The following is a 22,008-nucleotide window of genomic DNA, read 5'->3' as shown; positions in this document are numbered from 1 at the left end:
GTGAGAAGCAGACTGACTTGGATGGTGTAATTGCCGCCCAGGTCACGGTAATGTCTGGGCCTGGGCTAGTGCCCGGGCCATGTCTGGGTTCATGGCTCTTTTGCAGCCGGGTCTGTGTTAATGTCCTTTACTCCTGATACCACGGAGGCCAAGAGGGTAGGGATATACATAGGTGTCCTCACTCCTCACTGGCTGCAACACCAGGGAAGTCCTGCCCCTCACCGGCTGAAGCACTCAGGCAAGGCAGAGGGTCCTACACTTGGTCTGGGCTGCTGACTCGGTGCGAGGGGGACATGGGCAAGTCAGCCCTGAGGGCACGAGAATGGGAAAGTAAGCTGTACCTGCCCTGTGGTGAGGGAAAAATGCCTCCCCTCGCCCCTGTAGCTGGTGGGGGACCTGACCCAATCCATCACCAGCTGCAGCACTCAGGAGAGTGCCCTGCACCTCGCCTGGGCACCCAGGTAGAATCAACCCTGTAGACAGGGGCGCGGGAGAGCCGGCCCTGAGGGAGAAAGAGGGTATAGACAAGTGTGTGCCTCCCTTGTCTACAATGCAGTGGTGAGGACAAGGGAATGATTCCCTCCCCGCCCACGCCCCTACAGCCTCCAGCTGGAGACGGAGCTGACCCTCCTTTTTACCAGCTGCGACACTCAAGAAAGCGGGTCCTGCACCTCCCCTGGGCAGCCTTGTTGGTGGAGGTGTACAGCCAGCCCCGAAGCTGTGAGCGAGCGTGGGAGAGCTGTCCCCACTCCTCAACTGTCAAGCGAAGGCATGGGTCGGGGAGATAGATGACCCCCTTTTCCCTCGCCGCCTGCAACAGATGAAGAGAGCTGACCCTCTCCCTTACCAGGGCGGGCACCCAAAAAAGCCGTCCCAGCTCCTAGCTCAGAGGGCAGAGACGCAGGATAGGGGGCCCTGAGAATTTCAGAATAACACAGCTGGACACACCCCCTCATCTGCTGCGTGGAGGTAAGGGAGAGAGAAAGGTGTCTTCCCCTCTTGCCCCTACCACCTGTGGTGGGCGGGCAAGGGAGCTGGCCCTCCCCCTGATCAGCTTCATCTCTCGGGAAAGTGAGCCTTGTACCTCGCCTAGGAGCACAGTAGAGCCGACCCTATAGACAGGGGTGCAGTTGAGCTGGCCCCGAGAACGTGAGCCACGGGCGATCTGGTCCACCCCTTACTTGTCAAATGGTGGCGTGGGTAGGAGAAAGATATCCCAACCCCCTCCCACCTGTTACAGGTGGGAGAGCTGGCCCTGAGGTCATAAGACTGGGGAAGTAGTCCTCAACCCTCCCCAATTGCAACACTTGGCAGAATGGCCCTTGCACCTCCCCTGGGCAGCACAGCAGAGCTGGCCCTGGGGGTGTGGGTGTGGGAAAGCCGACCCTGAGGGTGTGAAAGCAGAACGGCCCCGCCCCTTGCTCATCGCTGCCAGGGGTGAACTCACCAGGGTAATACTGGTGATTAGGACAGGGGAGAGCTTGCAGGCTGACCAACCCTGCAGCTAACTACCCAGGCCCAGAACCAGGGTTATGAACTGGGCCACCCCAACATCCACCGCTCTATGACCCGCTGGAGCACATGAAGAGGCCTGACCCGCAGACCCAAAGCTGCAGAATCTCCACGACACACAGCAACAATAAGATCTCTAAGAGAGTCCCATTGAGGCCCGGCATCAATAGCATAGCAGAAACCAGAGGCCTCGAACCAGACCAGTGACTTTGCAATGACCGCTTGCAAATAAAGATAGATGGACAAAAGGGTACGCTGCGTGACTCGCTGTCACAATGCAGCTTCTGTGAAGAAATTGATCGTTCCTTCTTTTCCCCTCTTTTCTCTTAAAGTTTATTTTATTTTATGGGAGGGAGGAGAGTGCAAGGACCGAGTGCCGGAGTAGCGCAATATTTTTTACTCTTCTTGGCTCTTTTGGGGGGCCCTCCATCCAGCTCCCAGATAAATCACACGAAGGTTTAGTCTTAGTTATAAACATCCGGCCTTAGCTTGGCTTGTTTCTCGCCAGCTTTTCCTAACTTCTATTTTCCCACCTACCTTTTGTCTCTGGACTTCCTCTGTTCTTCTATATCTGTAACTCTTACTCCGTGGACTGCTGTGTGGCTGGATGGCTGGCCCCTGAGGTCCTCCTCCTCCTCTGGCTACTTCTCCTTCCTTTCCCTAGATTTCTCCTTCCACTTATCCTCTCTGCCTGCCAGCCCCACCAACCCTTTCTCCTGCCTCGCTATTGGCCATTCAGATCTTTATTAGACCATAGACCATCAGGTGTCCTAGACAGGCAAAGAATCACAGCTTCCCAGAGTTAAACAAATGCAACATAAACAAAAGTAACACAGCTTAACGTAATATTCTCCAAGAGAGGCAGATACAAAGGGACAGGGAATGATAGGGAAAAGAATGGAATCAAGATATACGATGTGAAAGACACAAGGAATATATATATATGTGTGTGTGTGTGTGTGTGTGTGTGTGTGTGTGTGTGTGTGTGTATACATATGAGAAAGGGCAGCTGTCTGGGAACTCATTGTCTAGAACAAGCTGGCCTTGAACTCACAGAATGCTGAAATTAAAGTCATGTTCCATCCCTCCCAGCAATAAATAGAAAAAAAAGTCTTGTGTTTCAGAGCTAATTAATTCATTTTCTTTCTTCTTTCCTTCCTTTCTTTTATTTTTATTTTTCCTTTGGTTTATTTGCTTGTCTGCAAGTCTGTCTTTTGTTGTCTGTTCATGACAGGGTCCTGCTGTATAACTGTGGATGGGCTGGACTAGCTATGCAGAACAGGCTGGCCTCCAACTGATGACAATTCTCCTGCATCAGCCTCTCAGGAGAATCCAGACATTTGTCATCGCACGTGGCTGAGAAATGCTTCCTGTTTTGGGGTTCCTGAAAAATCTGAACTGAAGGAAAGTGTGGCTAGAAAGAATGGGGGTTTCTCTCTCAAACTTGTCAGCTGCAGGGCCAAGGAGACTGGCGTATCACTAGACAGCTCATTATACCTCAGTGTTGCTCCTAAGTTTGTTAAAAGTGACTTTTCGATGCTGTCCTATATGGAGTAAGAACAAAGGTTCATGGGAGCAGCGGCACACACCCATAGTTCCATCTCTGGGGGGCACAGGTAGGAGGACCAGCAGTTCTCGGCCAGTAAATTATTGATGAGTTAGGTAGGCAGCTCCAGAGAGATAAACACTGTGGCCTCTCTCACATGCAGACCTGAACTTGTGAGTGTGAGTGTGGGTTCAGGGCTCAGGACGAGACAGTTCACACGAGGTAGGCCAGGACTTGTCGCGATATGCAGCTCTCTTGCTGCCTTCATTGGGGAGTCACAGCTGTGTCCGTGAAGTAGGAGGTGCAAACAGTATCCCATCTCCTCTGCGCACCCACCTTCTTAATGTAACCCTGGATAAACAGCTCAATGCGCAGCTCACGGACTGAACTTCACTTTCTACCTGTCAGGAAACAAAGTTCAGGCTGGGCAGATGGCTCAGTCAGTAAAACATTTCCTCAGAAGCGTAAGGACCCGAGTGTGACCCCAGGACCCACACAGAAGCTGAGTGTATGAAGGGTCATTATTCCAGTGCTTGGGAGGCAGACACAGGTGACATTCTAGCAGAATATGTGAGCTCCAGGTCCAGTAAGATGCTGGCTCAAAGGAAAACGCAGATGGCTTCTGAGGAATGACACTTGAGTCTGACCTCTGGCCAGCGTGCGTTCAAAGGGAGACATGATCACCAGCCTCCAACTAGCAAACTTGTGCCTCGCTCTGAGACTGTGCTGTATTCAAAGACTTCAAAAGCTTCCTTGGAAAGATACACACATGCATACACACGCACAGACACACATATGTACGCACACTAACTCAGATGTATGTATAAACACACACAGAGAGATGCACATACGTGAACACACACCCACTAATGTTTCCAAAGTTGAGTTTTCTGTGTGTTGTGTCAACTGGACTCTCACAATCATTAAATCAGAGCCGCCTCGCAGGTCTAAGGAAATACCCTTGGTGCTCTGTTGAATTTCTGTTCTTAAACGCTGGCCTTTGTTCCAGGAAGTTTATGTCCCTTTGCATATTGAGACCATGTCTCTCAGAGTAAACATGAGTTTGGCAGCTGGAGGCTGCGACAGCGTCTGCCTCTGAACAACTAGCAGGTATGTTTATGGGTGCTTGTCAACACTTCAGTGTAACATGAGGGCCGGCTTGTTGGGGTTACTGTCCCGCCCAGTACCCCACAACCGGCAAGTCCCAAGGAAAATCACACACAAGACTCCATAAGATTATAAACTGATTGGCCATTAGCTCAGGCTTCTTGTTAGTCCTTGTAACTTATATTAACCCATTATTCTGATCTATGTTAGCCACATGGCTTGGTACCTTTTTCAGCTGTCAGCTTACATGTTGCTTCTTCAGTGGTCTGGACAGGAATGGCAGAGGGAGCTTCTTCTCCATAGCCTTCTCCTATTCTCATTGCCCCGCCTCTACATCCTGCCCGGCCAATCAGCGTTTTATTAAAATACATGATTGACAGAATACAGACAATTATCCTGTAGCACTTCAGTTTCCAGAATACCGACTCCTCCTCTGCAAGGTGGCACTGCCTGGAGCCACGTGATGCTCTCCCGTCACCCTTTGGAGAGCAAAGCTTCAGGAAGCTTCTCAAAGATGCCAAGCCTGGGCCTCCCTGGGCTTGGTGAAGAGTTATGTTGCTTCTTGTCTCTAACCCAGGAGTCTAGTGTCTTCTATTTGCTTCTAGGAAACCAGTGAGCACGGAAAGTAAATTCTCAGACCCTTCCTGGCTCTTAATATTAGACAAACGCCTGGATTCTTCAAGGATCTCAGAAAGGAGGGAATGCATGTGCCTTCCACTGCTTTCCAAGAGATGCAGGAATGTGCATGTCTCCCACTACTTTTTAAGGAGTGAGCTAATGCATGTGATCACCACTATTTTCATTTCAGCTTTTGCAGAAAAGGTGTAAAGTAAGAAAAAAGTCAAAAGTCATGAGAATGAATAAAACAGAGAGGGGGAAATGAAACAGAGATTATTACAGAATTAGATTTAGAGTCTTTCCAGTGTTGAATTTCTGTACCCATGTGAGAAAACTCACAGCTACCTCTAACTCCAGATCTGCTGTGGGACAATGGACTTTTATCCTGTCACTTGTATGCTTTTTAATAAGACACTGATCCAGTAGCCAGGCTGGAAGTATAGGTGGGGCAACCAGAACAGGAGAATTCTGGGAAGAGGGAAGGTCAGTCTGCAGTCGTCACCCAGCCACAGAGGAAGCAAGATGAGAATCCCTCACTGACAAAGGTACCAAGCTACGTGGCTAACAAAGACAAGAATAAATGAGCTAATCTAAGATGTAAGAAAGAGTTAATAAGAAGCCTGAGCTACTAGGTCAACCAGTTTATGATTAATGTAGGCATCTGCGTGTTTAGGGACTAAACAGCTGTGGGACCTGGTGGGACAAAAACCTCTGTCAACACAGATCCAGGTGGATCCTATGCTTCTGATCTCTATGGGCACCTGCGCATACATGTGCATACATGCACATACATGCACATAACCACACACAGTTGATGGCCCCTGGAGGAGAGACAGTTTTCTTTAGCATGGCTCCCAGTAGATCAGCCACACTCCAGTGCATGGCCCCTCATCCAGGAGCGTATGGATAGCACAAGTTGTAGTAGGTGGGTTATTGGAATAAAAGAGGAAAAAGAGGGCATGAAGTGAGGGACAGGGAGTGGGGGTAGATCTTGGAGGAGTTTGAGAGTAAATATGCTTAAAATACATTGTATAAAATTGTCAAAGAATTAATTAAAAATTTCAAAACTCAGTGCAAAGGACCCTTGACTGGACAAAATTGAGATAGCTCAAACTTTATGAAATTTAAAGTATTTGTTAAAACTGCTAAATGAGTTACTTAAGTTGTATCCAGCTGGGTAGAAACAAATCAGTATTGCTTGAGATTCTGAAAACAATGCTGGAGGGAAAAACTGACTTACGGATGTGTGGTATGAATCTTACTTTTTCTTTAACTGAGTGAAACAAAGTATATTTCTTTCAGATAATCAAAAAAGACAATCTGTAAAACTGCCTTGCAAACCTACTTACTTTCTCCCCCTAGAGATGATAAAAATTACTTGTGCACAGTGGGCTTTGTCAATATCGTCAATTCCAATTAAATTCAACTTTGTAGAGAGGAGCATGGAGCAGTTTGGCTCTGTGCTCAACTCTCTTCAAACACATGCTTTCTTTTACTGTTCCCTTTACGAAAATGGAGCAATATAAAGTTTCCCCATCTTGTGGCTTCTTGGGTCATACACGTTATATTTTGACCTCACTGTTTCTGGGGGTGGTGGATAGTGCTGGGGATTGAACCCAAGGCTTCATGCATGCTAGGCAAGCTGACCTCTATTCCCATCCCAACCCTACCTCCCTAAGACAAACCAAGAGCATCTTCAAGACTTGAAATGTCTTGTAGTCAGCCATGGATCGGGACTGTGTTGTCCATTATGGCAAAATGACGTAGTTTAAGAATCCAAAATTTAGGAGAAGAGTAGACAGAAAACCCTGGGAGCTCTTCTGAGTCAATTGTCTTGTTAGTGTTCCTCATCTTGGAAAGCCTGTGACTCTAGGCACTCATGGAGAATTGGGGCATCATTTACTAAGATGGAAAAACACTGGGGGAAGGAACAGTATTGGGGGTTGGAGCACATTGGTATGCATGTTCCTCCTAAGGAAATCCAAGGAGTATCTGTATCTGCACTTGGCCTCCCAGGAGTATGATTTCTAGTCTTGAAATCTCCTACAAACACTCTTCAGTGACTCAAACAGCAATGGTGCTTGCCTTTAATCCCAGCACTTGGGCAGCAGAGGCAGGCAGATCTCTGAGTTCAAGGTCAGCCTGGTCTACAAAGGGAGTTCCAGGACAGCCAAAGTTACACAGAAAAAAAAAAACTATCTTGGAGGGGGGGGGAGAAAAGGTAAAAACAAAAAACAAAAAAGTCATTATTCAGTATAAAATTTATTGTAGAATGGCTGGTAGAAGGTATGTGTTAGGTAGATAGATGGATAGACACCACAGAGAGATGATCTGTAGAAAGACAAACCATGGATGAATAGATATATGATAAATGATAGACAAATAATAGATTGATATATAAAAGTAGATAGATAATAAATGATAGACAAATAATAGATTTGATAGAAGAATGTACATAGATGTACAATAAGTTATAGACAAATAATAGATTGATAGATTGACGATAGGTACATAAATGATAGATGATAGACAAGAGATAACATACATACATGACGCAAGAGAAAGATGAGAGATGATACAGATAAACAAATGGTAGTTGAAAGAGAAGACAGTTGAACAACAGAGAGATGGTTATATAGAAAAACGTTAGAAAGATATAGGTCTTCCAAGCTGACCCTGCCTTGAGAACAGCTGCAGGATGCTGTACAAAATTCAAAATGCCATCCAGGAGGACGTTTTTGTCAGAATCAGGCTATCCTAGAACTCTCTGTAGCTAAGGATGGTCTTAAACCTGTGATCCTCCTGCAGCCCCTTTAGTGCCAGGGACCAAAGGTGTGTGCCGCCACACCCAGCTCTGTGAATGTTTAGTTTTTAAAATATGACAGTTTGCGGAATGCAGTGGTGGTGCTCGCCTTTAATCCCAGCACTAAGGAAACAGAGGCAGGTGGGTCTCTCCGAGTTCCATCACAGCCAGGGGCCCTGTCTCAAATAAATAAAGGACAGTTTGGAGGATGTGAGATGCCACCCCCCATGGCAGTCACGGGAGCTTAAGGCGTATCATTGGCTCATCACATGACCAAGTAGGAAGTGGCTGAAAGAAGCCCAGGCCTTCTCTTTGTTACTGAAAGTTCCTCAGTGTCAGGCCTGGCCCAGCCTCCACAGTGCATCCCAGCTCCTGCAGCCTGAAGATTCTCAGGTGGCAAAGTGGGAAAACAAACCCGTGCCTGTGCCTGTACAAAGCAAATCTAAGGTAGCCAGATGCGAGGTTACATCACACTGCCTTCTACTCAGCCGGTCTTTCTGTCAAACCTTAGACTCGCTACCTTAGAGCAGTCGAAGGGCAGTGGGGAGGTGGGAATCTCAGAATCTCGAGTCTCAGAATCTTCCTCTCTCCAGTAAATCCCGCAACTGGCCCAGCTCTCAGCTCTATTGGCTACAGTGCGCCATTTTCTCTGGGCTCTTCCCCAGCGGAAGCTTTCAAACTTCAGCCCTGGGGGGGGGGGGTGCGTAATCGTAAAAGAACTGCATTATGCTAAGGCTTGAACCAACCTTCTATTTCCTTCTTTGTACAAATAGGGAAACTGAGGCTCGCAGCCCCACTTCTGGCCTTCTTCATCTGCACAAATCACCTCCTGAAGATAATTGCCTGACAAAACAAGTGCTTGCCATGGCTACCCAAGGTGCTGAGAATATGTGAAAGCAGAGTCAAACCTGAACAAACTGTTCCTCTCTCCTTCCCCAAGGCTCAGAGAGCACTGCGGAGAATGGTGTGGAAACGATGTGAGAGCTTTGCTAGGGGGCAGGGCTGCCAATGCGTCTGCCAGACAGGACCCAGTCTGGGAGATCACTAACACACAGCCACTACACCAGTGATTGGCCTGCACAAGACCGGCCCTGCCAACAGTCAATCATGTGTCTGCGGGCTACTGACTCCAGAAATCTGGAAATATCTTTGATTCTGTCTTCAGTGTGTACCCACCAGTGAAGTCACCGGGACCCAATGGATGGACCCAAACCTGCGGTCACACAGACAGCAATGGTCAAGGTTGCACAGCAAAACAAAAAGACATGAATTTAAAGAATAGATTTTTAGGGTGAAAGGAGATTGTCAAGGGTCAGAGAGAGGTAAGAGGATGGGGTAAGAGTCATCAGAGAAGTGTGCATGCATATGTGTGTGTGTGTGTGTGCATGTGTGTGAGTGAAAGTGTCAGGGAACAGATTCAATAAATTAAAAAAAGAAAATATTAAGAGCCGTGTGTGACTTAAGATTGGAGTCCAACCTACCAGAAATATCTCGAAGGAAAAAACAAACCATCATTTCCATAAGACGAGAAATAATATGCTCTAGCAAAGGAGGGAGACGTGGGTGGAGGGGACATGGCTTAAAAGAGGGGGGATTTCTCTTTTTTAACGGTTTTGCTAAATCTCTCATCAGATGGTTTGTCATTCTTTGGGTTGAGGGCAAGACTCTCCTAAAATAAGGCATAACAAACTTTAAAGGGGGGGTGGCTAAAAGGGTACTTTGTTCCTCTTCTCTGAAGTGAAGCCAAAACCAACAACAACAAAGGCGCTGAAGGGTTTGAGTATCAATCTGGGTCAGTTTGGACACTGTGTGATTCAGTTTAATTTAACTCAACAAACTTTGACTAAGTGTGCGCGGTGCAGAGCGTGTCCACCTTTCTGTCTCTTGATTATCTCTGGACTTCAGAAGCAAGTTGAGAAGGAGGTGACGGGGTGTTCAGAAGTCACCAGACTCTTTGTACCCTGACTGGTTAGCGTCTGGGGGAGATGGGATGCGGGGAGAGAGGCAGGAAGTAGCAGCTGAGTGTTGGTGTCCTGACTTCCATCATACACTTTCCTTAAAGTCTGTTTAGTTAATGAATCCTGGCCCCTTGGTGCTGGGAGCAGGTCTAATAAGGATTTGAGTGTATGTGTATGTCTGATTCTCTGGATTCCTTTAGCACCACACTCAAAAGCTATCTCTCAGTTACTTAAATAATTATTAAGTAAGATTTAACACTTCCTACTTAAAAACGCAGGACAGCCCTCCGAGGGGCTCAGTGGAGGTGGCCCCAACTTTAACAGCAGCCATGGAAAGGCATCCCATCTGTATCAGCTGGAGCAGTAGAAGCACCAAGTGTCTGAAGGACATTTGGACCTCCACGTGCCAAAGATCTTTGAATTCACAGACATAAACGAAACAGATGAGTTTGCAAACAGGACAGTTCTTTTAGTTTTGAGTTCACAAAGTCAATGTCCACTGCCTATAACATGTGTCTTTTATTTTCTAAGATTTATCTGTGTATGTGTGTTCCTGGGTATATCTATGTGTACCATATGTGCCCAGGTACTGAAGGAGATCAAAGGGGGAATACTTGAATCCCTTGGATCTGAAGTTGCAGGTGTTTGTTAGCCACCATGTAGGCACTGGGAACCAAACTCTGCTCCTCTACAAGAGAAGTAAATGCTCTTCATTGTTGGGCCATCGCTCCAGCCTCGTGTGTGTGTGTGTGTGTGTGTGTGTGTGTGTGTGTGTGTGTGTGTCCATAAGAGTTATATTGGAGGTACTAGAATAGCTAGGTGGGTAAAATGTTTGCCGCAAAAGCATGAGAACCTAAGTTCTACATAAAAGGCATGGTGACCACACTTATAATTTAATTTCAGCACTGGGGCAGAGGGGAGGATCTCAGGCTCGCTGGTCAGCCACTTTAGCCCATCGGGAGGCTCTAGAAACAAGGTAGAGAGTAGTTGATGAAATATCCTACACAAACCTCTGGCCCATACACAGGCTCACACTTATACAGACAAATACATAAACACAGATCATTGTCTTAGGATTTTATGCATGGTGGCTCTCAAGCTGCTTGTATGAGATGCTATATTTGTTTAGCACTCTGCTCCCCCTAAGCCTGCTAAGACTTTACAGATATTAACTAAGGGCCATTCCGGCTCTGAAGTGCAAGATGACAGACAGTGTGGTCCTCACCAAAGCGTGGAAGTAATCACTACAACAAGTAGAGCTACACGGGACCAGCAGGAAGTAATCCACGGTGTAGAGCTGCACGGGACCAGCGGGAAGGAATCCACGGTGCAGAGCTGCACGGGACCAGCGGCAAGGAATCCACGGAGCAGAGATGCACAGGACCAGCGGCAAGGAATCCACAGAGCTCCTACTCCAGGACACTGACACCCCAGTCCCTGTTCACCATCCCCAAATCATCCTCACAAGTTCAGGGACTTGCAGTGGGGCATTGCTGGTAGCACCTGTCTGTGATCCCACTCAGGGGGTCCAGGCAAGAGGACTGCCAAGAAGTCTGAGCTACACGAGTACCAGGCAAGCCTGAACCATAGACAACACACTCTGGTCAGAGGGGAGAAAAGGGAAGAATTCATATTGTAAAGTGTAAGGAGGAAGAGTATACACGTGCACACACACACACACACACACACACACACACACACACACCTTATCAATCTGTTCCTTTCCCATCCAAAAGACAGAAGAAGACTTCTCCCTCTCACCTCATCAGCAGTCTCAACCAACTCAATACAGAGTGCCAAGGAGCTGTATTCCCTGAGGGCGGGGGTCCAGTCCTGACAGCCTTAGGAAAGAGACTGTCTAGGCCCCTTGTTTGTTCTATAGTATTAATACCACGGAGAACAAGCCGGGGTCATGGAAGCATGCCGTCTGGGTTTGCATGCCACACTAGAAGCCCTGGATTCAACACCAAGTGCTGTACAAACTGGTCATGGTACCACACGCCTGTAACACCAACACTCGGGAGGTGGAGGCAGGAGGAACAAAACTTCAAGGTCATCCTCGCCTATGTGGAGTTTTGGAGGCCAGCCTGGGCTACAGGAGAACTGTTTTTGAAAATATGTACTATGAACTTTGAAACCAACTTTGTTGGTATGGCTAATTGAGAGGTTACCCTTGAGCAAGTATGGTTGAAAGGCAGGGGACCTTGAGATTCCCCAGGACTGACAGGCACCAAGTCACAGCACAACTCATAGGGACACAGCATTGAGGAGAAACCCTGGGCTCTGCAAACAAGCAAGACGCAGCTTGCCACAATGCCCCACCCCACAGGCCTGTGCCCTGCCTGGTCTGCGCCTCCTATGTGTGACTCTACATCTTCCAGCAATGCTCCCAAATTCTATATTTTTTTTTTTTTGCCTCTTGCCAGAAGTAAAATAAAACCCAATTACAGATGAAAGCAAGAAGGAGCACCAAGAAAAAAACAAACCTTTAATTTTTATTCCTCAACTGACACACAAATCTCCGTTGTCTAGTTCTTAGAGCGATTAGAGAGAAGTAAACAGTGCCGAGGGAGTGGGAATTCCTGGGCTGGGAAGGAGGAATGTGTGCGCCTTGCAAGGGGTTCCTCAGGACAGTGAAAGGCAATTTCCAACTGTCTCAGATGCCATCGGCATGATTCCGACCGCAAGGGATCAACAGGGACACAGGCAACTGCCCACAAAGATCATCCTTCAGGATCCAGACACAACTGAAGGCGCAGTTTGACACAGGTGCGGATTGTCAGAGGGTTCATTCCTTCCACTCCCTCTTCATCTTCCACTACCATGTCCCTTCCTTCTCCCCTTTCTGTTTGGTCAAAACAGGGTCTCACTCTGTAGCCCAAACAGGCCTGGAACTCACTGTGCAGCCCAGGATGACTTCAATCTTAAGTTTCTCCTGCTGCCACCTCCCAGGTGTTGCCCTGGCAGCATGCCCAGCTTATATTTCCATGTTCTGAGTTTCCTCTGATTTGGCAGTGTTGGTTTTGTTTTATGGGGAGGGGGCTGTTTTGTTGGGGAGGGTTTGTTTTGTTTTGGGTGTTGTTGTTTTTTTTTAATTTTTCCAATTAAACCACTAAGGTCTGACTCAAAAAGTTTCCCTGGTTAATTATAAAACTCTTAAGTCCAGTTCACAGTTGACTTAAGAAATAACAATGAAGTCAAGGTCGTGCCTACTTTAAGCAAATCTGGCGAGTTCTTCTGGTTTGAGAATAGAAGGTGTGGCCCAACTCTCTGGGCTTCAGAGGCTGGGAGGGTGACGTGGGTGGACAGAGACAGAGTTCTATGCACGCCTTGTAGGCACAGAGTAAAGGGGTGGCCAAGTGTGAAGAGTGAGGAAGTACCCAGCCCTTTGAACTTCACCCTGAAGTCACTCTTGCGTGGCGTCTTCTGCGACCCTGATACTTGAGTTCCCGGCAGTTGAACTGAGAGGTCAGGGGAACTGGTAGGGAGAATGGAGGGACAGCCAGGTTCCCCTGAAAGTCAATGTCTTCTCGTTCTAAGCCCACCCCTCCTCACCCCAGGCTTCTGCTACCAGGAAGAGCTTTCTCCTTCCCCCCTTTATCTCTCCCTGGACTGGATTTAGCAGCAGTGTTACGTCTCAGCCCCTAACTTTTGAAGGGGAAACCTTTGTGTTAAAAGTCCTGCGTCTCCTTCTGGTTCTCCTTTGTAACGACTTTAGCTACATGAGCATTTATCCGCTTATTCTCCAGGGTTGTTGTATCGTGATTGCTTTGCTGTAACAGCATACCTGACATATGACATATATATATACACATCCTTATAAAGAAAAAGTTTATTTAATGTGCAGCTTTGAAGGCGAAGGGCCCAAATGGCACAACACAGGCTGTGCTGAAGGGCTGCATCACGACATCCTGAGGGTGCAGGTGTATCTCCGTATTTGCATGTTTCTCTCCGTTTCCTCATAAACCCACCAGAATTTGATTCCATCACAGAGGATCCACCCAAATGAACTCATCTAACTGCATCCCTTCCCAGGTGTCTGCTTGGAACAATGGTGGTCGCGTTAAGTTTCCCTTCTCTTATTGCCATTGATGTAAGACTTGAGAATTAAAGTCCTGCCTTGGTTAGGGATGGGCAGACCACATCTATAACTGCCCTTTGATAGACCATTCCCTACCCAGAGTGAAGCAAAATGAGGGATATCGGATCCTTGAGTCCCAGCCCCAGGCAGAAGGTATGTGTTAGAGCAGCAGGGCCCGATAAATAACGGTGATGTGCGGATACCAGCCCCATCAATAAACTGTTTTCCCCTCCTTGTATTCTGCAAACCTTTGGCTGGGTTATACATCTAGAAGTCAATGAAAATAAGACTCTGGAGATGGCTGCTGGAGAGAGGGCTCAGTGGCTAAGATACTGCTCTTCCTTAAAACCTGAGTTCAGTTCCCAGCACCCAGCCACACTGAGAGATTCACAACCACCCAGCGGGAACCCCGCACCTCTGGTCTCCACAAGTACCAAAATGTGAATTTATGTGTTGCCTGCATGAGCTTGCGTGTGCTCATGCATGCATGCGCGTGAACACACACACACACGAACAAAGAGAGAGAGACAGAGAGGAAAGCAATGCTCAGTAAAAAGCTCATAGCCTGAGTTCAGTCCCCAGAATCCCTGTAAAGACCTGAGTGTAATAAAGTCTATCTGATAATCTATCATTGTAGAGGAGGAGAGGAGATGGCCCAGCCAACTGTTGAGCTCCAGGTTCACAAGAGCCCTTGTCTCCAAATATAAGGTGCAGAGCCATTGAAGAAGACATCCAAAACAGAATGAACCCCTGGCCTCCTCAGCAGATATATCCCCCACCCCCACACACTGTATTTACTGGAGTCCCAATAACTGAGATCATCCTGATGGACAGGGGACTAATGACATTAAAAAATGATTCCACGTAATTACCTTACCACTGTGAAGTATATGACATTATTATCTGTACATTATTGGAGAAGCAATGGAGCCTAGAATATACCTAGGGGTGACGATCTTGATGGAGAGAAAGGGGGGCTGGTGAGCAGGGTGGAGGGAACGGTGGCACAGTGAAGGGGCTGTCAACCAGTATTGTTCCCACCTCCATCTGCTGTCGAGACCACTCAGCAGCAGTGTGCATCGCCCATGTGCTGCGGCTGCATCCCTCAGCCGAGTCCCCTGCGAGCCAAAGAAAGAGAGGGATGGGAAGATTCGAAGCGCTGGTTCGGCAGCCACTGCGCTCAGTAACTGTGAAGCCCACTGTTGGCTCCCTGCCTGCGAGGGTTCAGTTGAGATAATGGTGGTCAGACCTACGCGTCTGAGATTCTCCTGGTTCAGCGAGCCTGTGGCTCTGTTTCCATTTCCCATGCCCACACAGGCTATGCCATTAGGAATTTTGTGTGTGTGTGTGTCATCAAGATAAGTCAGAACTTGATAAGTGAAGAGCTAATGTGCTCTGAGGTGACAATATTTTCCTGGTTTCTCCTACCCGTCCTTGCAGCAGTGAAGGGGTAAGGTTTGCTCAGGGAGACTCTCTGGGGTTTGTCTGTAGCACTCGAACACTGTGGTGCCAAGGGGACTCACATGAAGGAGCTGCACCAAGCAGCTCTCACCTGTAGCTTCATTATGGGATTTTCATCCATTACCAATGGAGTTTCTTTACTCAACAATAACAGAGTTTTTATATTAAAATAATAAGAAAACTCAGTGTTTTGATAGTTGTCTGTTGTTTTAATTGAGTTTTATGAGACAGAGTCCCGCTAGGCAGTGCAGGCTAGCCTGGACTCCCGGATGATAAAGCCCTGGTTAGCCCGAAAGTCAAGATCCTCCTTCCCCAGCCTTCTCAGGGCTAGGACAATGGTCCTGGGGCACAACCCCCGTGCTGTTCCTGGCAATACCCACAGTGTCTGAAATTTCCAACTGAGTGAGGAAAAAAATGAATGCAAAAGTTACCTGGTTTAGATAAAGATGTGTCTCCGTGAAAGGAAAATAGACCCTGTTCTCAGGGCTCCACTCTGTAATAGTTTCCTTGCCCATCACCACTGAAAGTCCGGGAAAGCATGGAGAACCCAGAGCCAAGAGCAAACTCTCACCTCTTAGTTTATACCATTTTTCTCCTTATGAACATTTTTTTGAGACAGGGTCTCACTACGTAGCCCTGGCTTGCCTAGAACTCACTATGTAGACCAGGCTAGCCTCAAACTCACAAAAATCTGCCTGTCTCTGCCTTCTGAGTGCTGGGCTTAAAGGAGTGCACCTCCGTAACCGGCTAGCTTCCTACTATTAAAATGAAGGCTTGCCTAGGATGCTGGAGGCCCCGGATTTGATGCCCCAGTACAAAGCACACATGCCTGTGACCCCAGCATTTGGGAGGAGAGGGCAAGAGAATCAAAAGTTCAAGGTTCTCCTCAGCTACAGAGCAATTTGGAAACCGGTCTGCTCTACATAAGACCATGTGTCAAATAAATGAATATGTTCTCATGAAAGAGGGGAAATAAAAGAAATGGCAGCGATATAGACACATTACATCATTACATCTGATTTTTATAAGAGTTTTTAGGTAGAAAAATCCACCAGTATACCAAAAAGAAAGGTTACTAAACAAATCATCTCCATTTGGCCCATAGGATGGCTTGAGCCAAGCTCACACACACACACACACACACACACACACACACACCCATATGCACATTTATTTAAAATGAAAAAACAATAAATTGTAGAAAGGAAATAATGTGAAACACATTCACAACATTAAATTCAGTAACAGGAATTGGACACACCACAGTTTAAGCTGGGGTGAGTGTCTTTAAATACTTTTATAGCATTATTATTAAATAATAATCTCAGCGCAAATCCCTCTTTTCAAGGCTTGCATGGTTTCCAACTCTGAGGTTGAGCTGTTTGGCAGGAGAATAGCTCATGTCTACATTAAAGCTGGGATCTTAGAAGTGACATAAACAGTTCTTTTTCTATAAAGATAAAAGGCTAAGCTTTAAAGGGCTTTATATTTATAGATAAATGTTTCCATAGTAATCAGTACGATAAAATTTGCTGGTGTCAGCACTCCTCTGCATACAAAAAAAAATGGTTTATTAAAATGAGCCTGATTCAATGAGTCAAATGTAAATTCATCCACCTTAAAAAAAATGTTTTGACTGTGAGAAAATCAGAACTTTTGAGTGTTGTTGGAAAGCATTACCACTGTTGATCGCAGGCACCATGTACTCCCGGGAACTCATAACAGACAATGGTCTGACCTTCGAAGGCCGCGAGGACCCTGGGGAAAGCGGCTTGCGTCAGCACAGTCTACAGCCTGCCCTCTGCCCCTGAGGCCAGCGCTCGGCATTCCAGACCCTCCATCAGTTTGGCTTTAGGAAGACAGTTAGCTCAGTAAATGGAAAAAAGAACGTTCAGAAGAAATCAAGACCAAATAGGAAGCAGCGCAATTGCGTAGCTTTTGTAACAGAGTCTCCCCGTTTTGTGCAATGAGCAGGTAAGACATCTGTTTATACCTGTGGCTATCCAACACGCATGGGTCTCCACTAGAAGCAAGTATAGAAATGTCCAAAAATCCCCACTGAGAGCCACGTGGGAGTTCATCTGTAGCAGAAGAGGCCATCAGATGAGAACCATTTATGAAATAAAACATTACAAAATGAAAACCAATAAACGATAGTCCTGTGCAAACACACAGACACAGTGTTGAGGCAAAAAAAAAAAAAGCAGACACAGAAATAAGAAGACAGCTCATGACTGGATGCAAGGTTTGAAGTCAAGAGAATGATAACCTGGCATATAGACAGCAATGGTGGGGGAGGGGGGTTGTCATCAGAGGGTCCTGGGGCCCTAGAGATGTTTCATCACTAATCTACTGGACACAGTGATATCTATGTCTTGTGTGAAGTTTTCAGGTGCTCATCCATGTGTGTTGCATGTTTTCGCATCTCTCACACGTTAGTAACAAGGGAAAACTACAGTTCTGGGGCTGTCTGGCCCCTTCCCAGTGCATAACCATTAATGTCCCCACTGTAGGCAGTTGAGCTGTCTGTCCATGGTGCTGCTTCCTTCCTGTCGCTATTGGCTAGTGATCATCTGACATTGATAAGAGATCACTGACATTAGGCAATGTGTGTTGGGTGTTCATGCCCATTCTCACCCAGAGGGACCACACCTTTTATATTTCTGGAGACATTTGTTCAATTGTTTGATTAGCCAAAGTCTGTCGATTCCTCTAGAAAAAAAGTAACAATAAAAATTGTGTGTGTGTGTGTGTGTTATGTGCATGTTCATACGTGTTTGGGCATGTACTTAAGGCACACATGTGCATGAAGGACAAAGGCTGACATGAAATGTCTTCCTTAATAACTTTCCATCCGGCTTTTGAGTGAGACAAGGTCCCTCACTGAGACTGGACGTCACGAATTCTGCAGCCTGCCTGACAAGCCCTGGCCATCCTGCTGCCTTCCCCTTCCCAGGAATGAGTTTGCAGGCGCACGCTGCCACATGCAACTCTTTCTGTGGGTGCCAGGGGTCTGAGGCGTCTCTAGGCTTGTACAGCAGGTCACCAGCGGAACCAGCCTCTCAGCCTCACAAGAGCAGTTCTTAAATGAATAAGGAAACAGTTCTGGACTCCACGGTGTTTGCGTTGACCCTTTGCAAGAGGTCAAGTACAGACAAGCAAGGTCACGACAGGAGCTTGCAACTGGCCACCCACAGGCCGCCAGGGGAACACACAGGCTCTGAGGGACCATCCGGAAGAATGTGCACTGGCATCCTTGTGTCTCCCCCCAGTCTTACCTAGTTTGACATTTTCATGACATCCTGTGTGGCACTTCAGTATTTGATAAATGGAAAATTAAACAGAAATTTTTCAAAATATTTTATTCTGGGAAATTCTACTGCTCTGTCTGTTTGATTGTTTGTTTGTTTGTTTTCTCAGCCTTTAGAAAAAGAAACAGCAGGATGTGTGGAGAAAAAGGTGAGACTGGAGAGGCCCAGTAGTATAGCACCGTGAGAGATCCATCAACTGGCTGTGTGACCTCCGGGACAACCCTTCACCTCCACCTCAAGAGCCTTAGTCAGCTTCCTCGTGGTGAAGCAGGAGCCACCGTGGAGTGCTCTAAGGGACCAGAGTGAGGGTAACCTGGCAAAAGAGGGGAATGAGAGGGTCATTTCATCCACACGCATCATTAATGCTTTTTAATGATTATTAATTAATGTTAATTAATGGTTTTTAAATGTAGTTGAAAGTCTGCTTGTTGGTTCTAGGCCACCCAGCTAGCTTAGATCCGAAATAATCACACAGAAACTGTATTAATTAAATCACTGTTTGGCCCATTAGCTCTAGCTTCTTATTGGCTAACTCTTACATAGTAATTTAACCCATTTCTATTCATGTGTGTATCACCACGAGATCATGGCCTACAGCAAAGTTCCAGCACGTCTATCTCTTCTGGAGGCTCCATGGCATCTCTCTGACTCTGCCCTTCTTCCTCCCAGCATACAGCTTAGCTTTCCCCACCTAGTTCTGTTCTTCCCTGCCATAGGCTCAAAGCAGTTCTTTATTCATTAACCAATAAAAGCAACACAGAGACAGAAGGACCTCCCACACCATTTAAAAACTGTTCAATGTCTGCAATTGTCGACTGTGTGAGGCCAGTAAAACATGGAATCCTGGCTGCCCACATCAGAAGGCCAGAGAAGGCCAGAAGGCCGTGGTTTGAGAAACCACAGGTGCAGTAGCAACTATTTTGACTTCTGGAAGTTGGACATGGGGGCACAGAACCCCTGTGCCAGACATACGTGCCAGAAGCTCCAAACAACCAGAGGAACAAAGTCTCCAGAACCAGCTCTGCTTATGATCTCTTTTATCACCCACCTGCTTGCTTTATGACATTGAAATAAATGCACTTGGGAGGCGGGATGCAAGGGGACTGAGGAACTAAACCCGGAGGGGCTAGGATTGAAAGGCGGCATGAAGGAAGGCTGCAATGGAGGGCGGTGATTGGCAGGATTCAACTCATACCTTTCCGCGGTCTCTGGAGATGGGCTGTATGGCTATTTGCAGCTGTATTCAAATATACTCAATAGTTTCCATTGCCTTCCTAATCACGCTCCTCATAAGGGAATTCCATCCTGAGCTATGACAGAGGCTCAGCAAACATGAGGAATAAACACCAGCAAAATAGAGAGGAAAGACTCTTTAACCACAACACTTTTTACAAGAGTTAAAAAAAGGAAAGCGAAAGCCAGGACACAAATAAGTGTCTCCTAACAATCCAAGAGAATGTTCTTCTGGCTGGCACTTGGTTGAGGATATCTTTTCCCTTCTTTCTTCTTCCTTCCTCAAGCAAAATGAACAAAGAGCTCGCTGGACAGACAGGTACTTCTTCATTTCTGTTGACTCCCCACCCATGGACAGCAGGGAAGGAGCTCAAGGACCAGGTATGTGGTACTCGGGGTACACTGACCAAGGCCTGGGCTCTTCAGCCTTGTGCCATCAAGAACTCTGGGTAAAGTATAAACTCCCAAAGAGCATGATGGGAGAAACACAGAATGGCCACTCTGCACCACACTGGGGCCCACCAAGCTGTTCCACTGAAATAAATCATATTTTTTGTAGTGCTGGGGATTGTAACCAGGACTTTGTGCTTGTGAGACACATGCTCTCTGACTAAACTACTTGAACCCCTTATTTTCTCTCATCTGAGAATAAAGATTTAATTATACATATAATTATATACCTAGATATGCTTACACACATGTATATATGGCGAGAAGGAAGGGGACCAGCAAGTAGAAAGCACAAGAGGGATGGAAGGGTGCAAATATAAGCAAAATACCATGATAGACGTGTAGAAAATTATTCATAATGCAACCTATTATTTTGTGCACTAACTGAAAATTAATTTTAAAAATTAGGGCTGAAGAGACAGCCCAGTGGTTTAAGTGTTTTGGCTACTCTTCCAGAGGACCCAGGCTTAATTCACAGCTCCCACAAGGCAGCTCACAACCATTTGTAACTCCAATTGGGAGGGAACCCAATGCCCTATTTTGGCCTCCACTGGGTCCTGTATGTGTGCACTCACTCACACGCACACACACACGTGCACACACACACACACACACACACACACACAATAAGTAAACATAAAAATCTAGGAAATCTACATAAATATAATCCATATATGTGAGCGTTAGCACATTGTAGGGGAAGGGTCAGGATCCAGCTATACATTGAATTGTTTAGCAAGCTCTGCCACCATGCCACAATGCCAGACATAACTTCCACGTACATGTACTAACTCCACAGCTGGTAGGTTCCTCGTTAGGAAATGATATGGGTGATGAACTCAATAGCATCCAATGCTTTGCAAGCCCTGGACCAAGGCCAAGGACCTCACAAGAAGCCCCACACAAACCTTAAGCCCAGAGGGAAATTTGCCCTAAGCCAAACTATATTACCAATAAGATGTCACCACCATGGGTGTAGAAGAAAATACTTGCTAAATTGTAAGTAAACAGGGACAGAAGAGCTCAGGATGTAAACAAGACAAATTCACCAGTGTGCAGTGGAGTTGGAGAGGCAGCTAGCTCCACCGGGACATGTCTTTTTCTGGATAAAGATGAATTGTGTAAAAGGAAATCGCATGTTTTTAAGATTTATTTTTATGTGTCTGAATGATTTGAAGTATGGTTCTATGGGCACCATATGTGTGCAGTACCCAAAATTGCCAGAAGAGGCAGAGTCACTGAACGGGACTCAGACACTCTGCAAGAGCAGGAAGCACTCCTAAATGCCTTGCTATCTCTCCAGCTCTAGAACCAATTTTGAACGAAACAAAGTAGAGAAAGCTGAGAATGTTTGACAAGCAGAGCCAGGCTTCTTCAAGCAGTCACTCAGTAGCATCCTATAGAGCAGCACGGATCTGACCCAGGAGCAGGCAAGCTGTGTCTTGTCACCTCTTCCATTTTCCAACATGGAAACCATTTTATACCCTCTCTCTCCTCCAGGCACCTTCTCAGTGTCAGCAAACGGACGAACGAACGAACCTTCAAGCCCTTGACTTTGGAGAGTTTCAACAGTTTTGATTGAAGATGGTGGTGATGGTTGTGGGATATGCAGATCACATTTCGTTAAAGTTGCTTTTTAAGAGATAAAAGGTTTAGGTCTGGCCATCACCACAGGTTTGGAAGCAGAAAAGAGATATCTAAAGCAACAAATACTCTCTGCTTCCGACAGGAGGGAAGTGTGAAGGTCCAGGCAGGTCAAGCTCTTCCAGTGTTCAGGAAGGTGACCCAAAGAATCCTAGCAGAGTCTACTGCAGCCCAGAGCAGGCAGTCTCAGTAGGATGCTTCCCAGGTAGCCCAGAGATTCTCAAAGGAGGCACAGAAGATCCTGGGACCAACAGGGACAAGGAGCTGATGGGAGCCATCTCAGG

The sequence above is a fragment of the Myodes glareolus genome, chromosome 3 (genome assembly GCF_982192425.1).
Source record: "Myodes glareolus chromosome 3, mMyoGla1.1, whole genome shotgun sequence".
NCBI classification, from domain to species: Eukaryota; Metazoa; Chordata; class Mammalia; order Rodentia; family Cricetidae; genus Myodes; species Myodes glareolus.
This window is presented reverse-complemented; position numbering follows the sequence as displayed.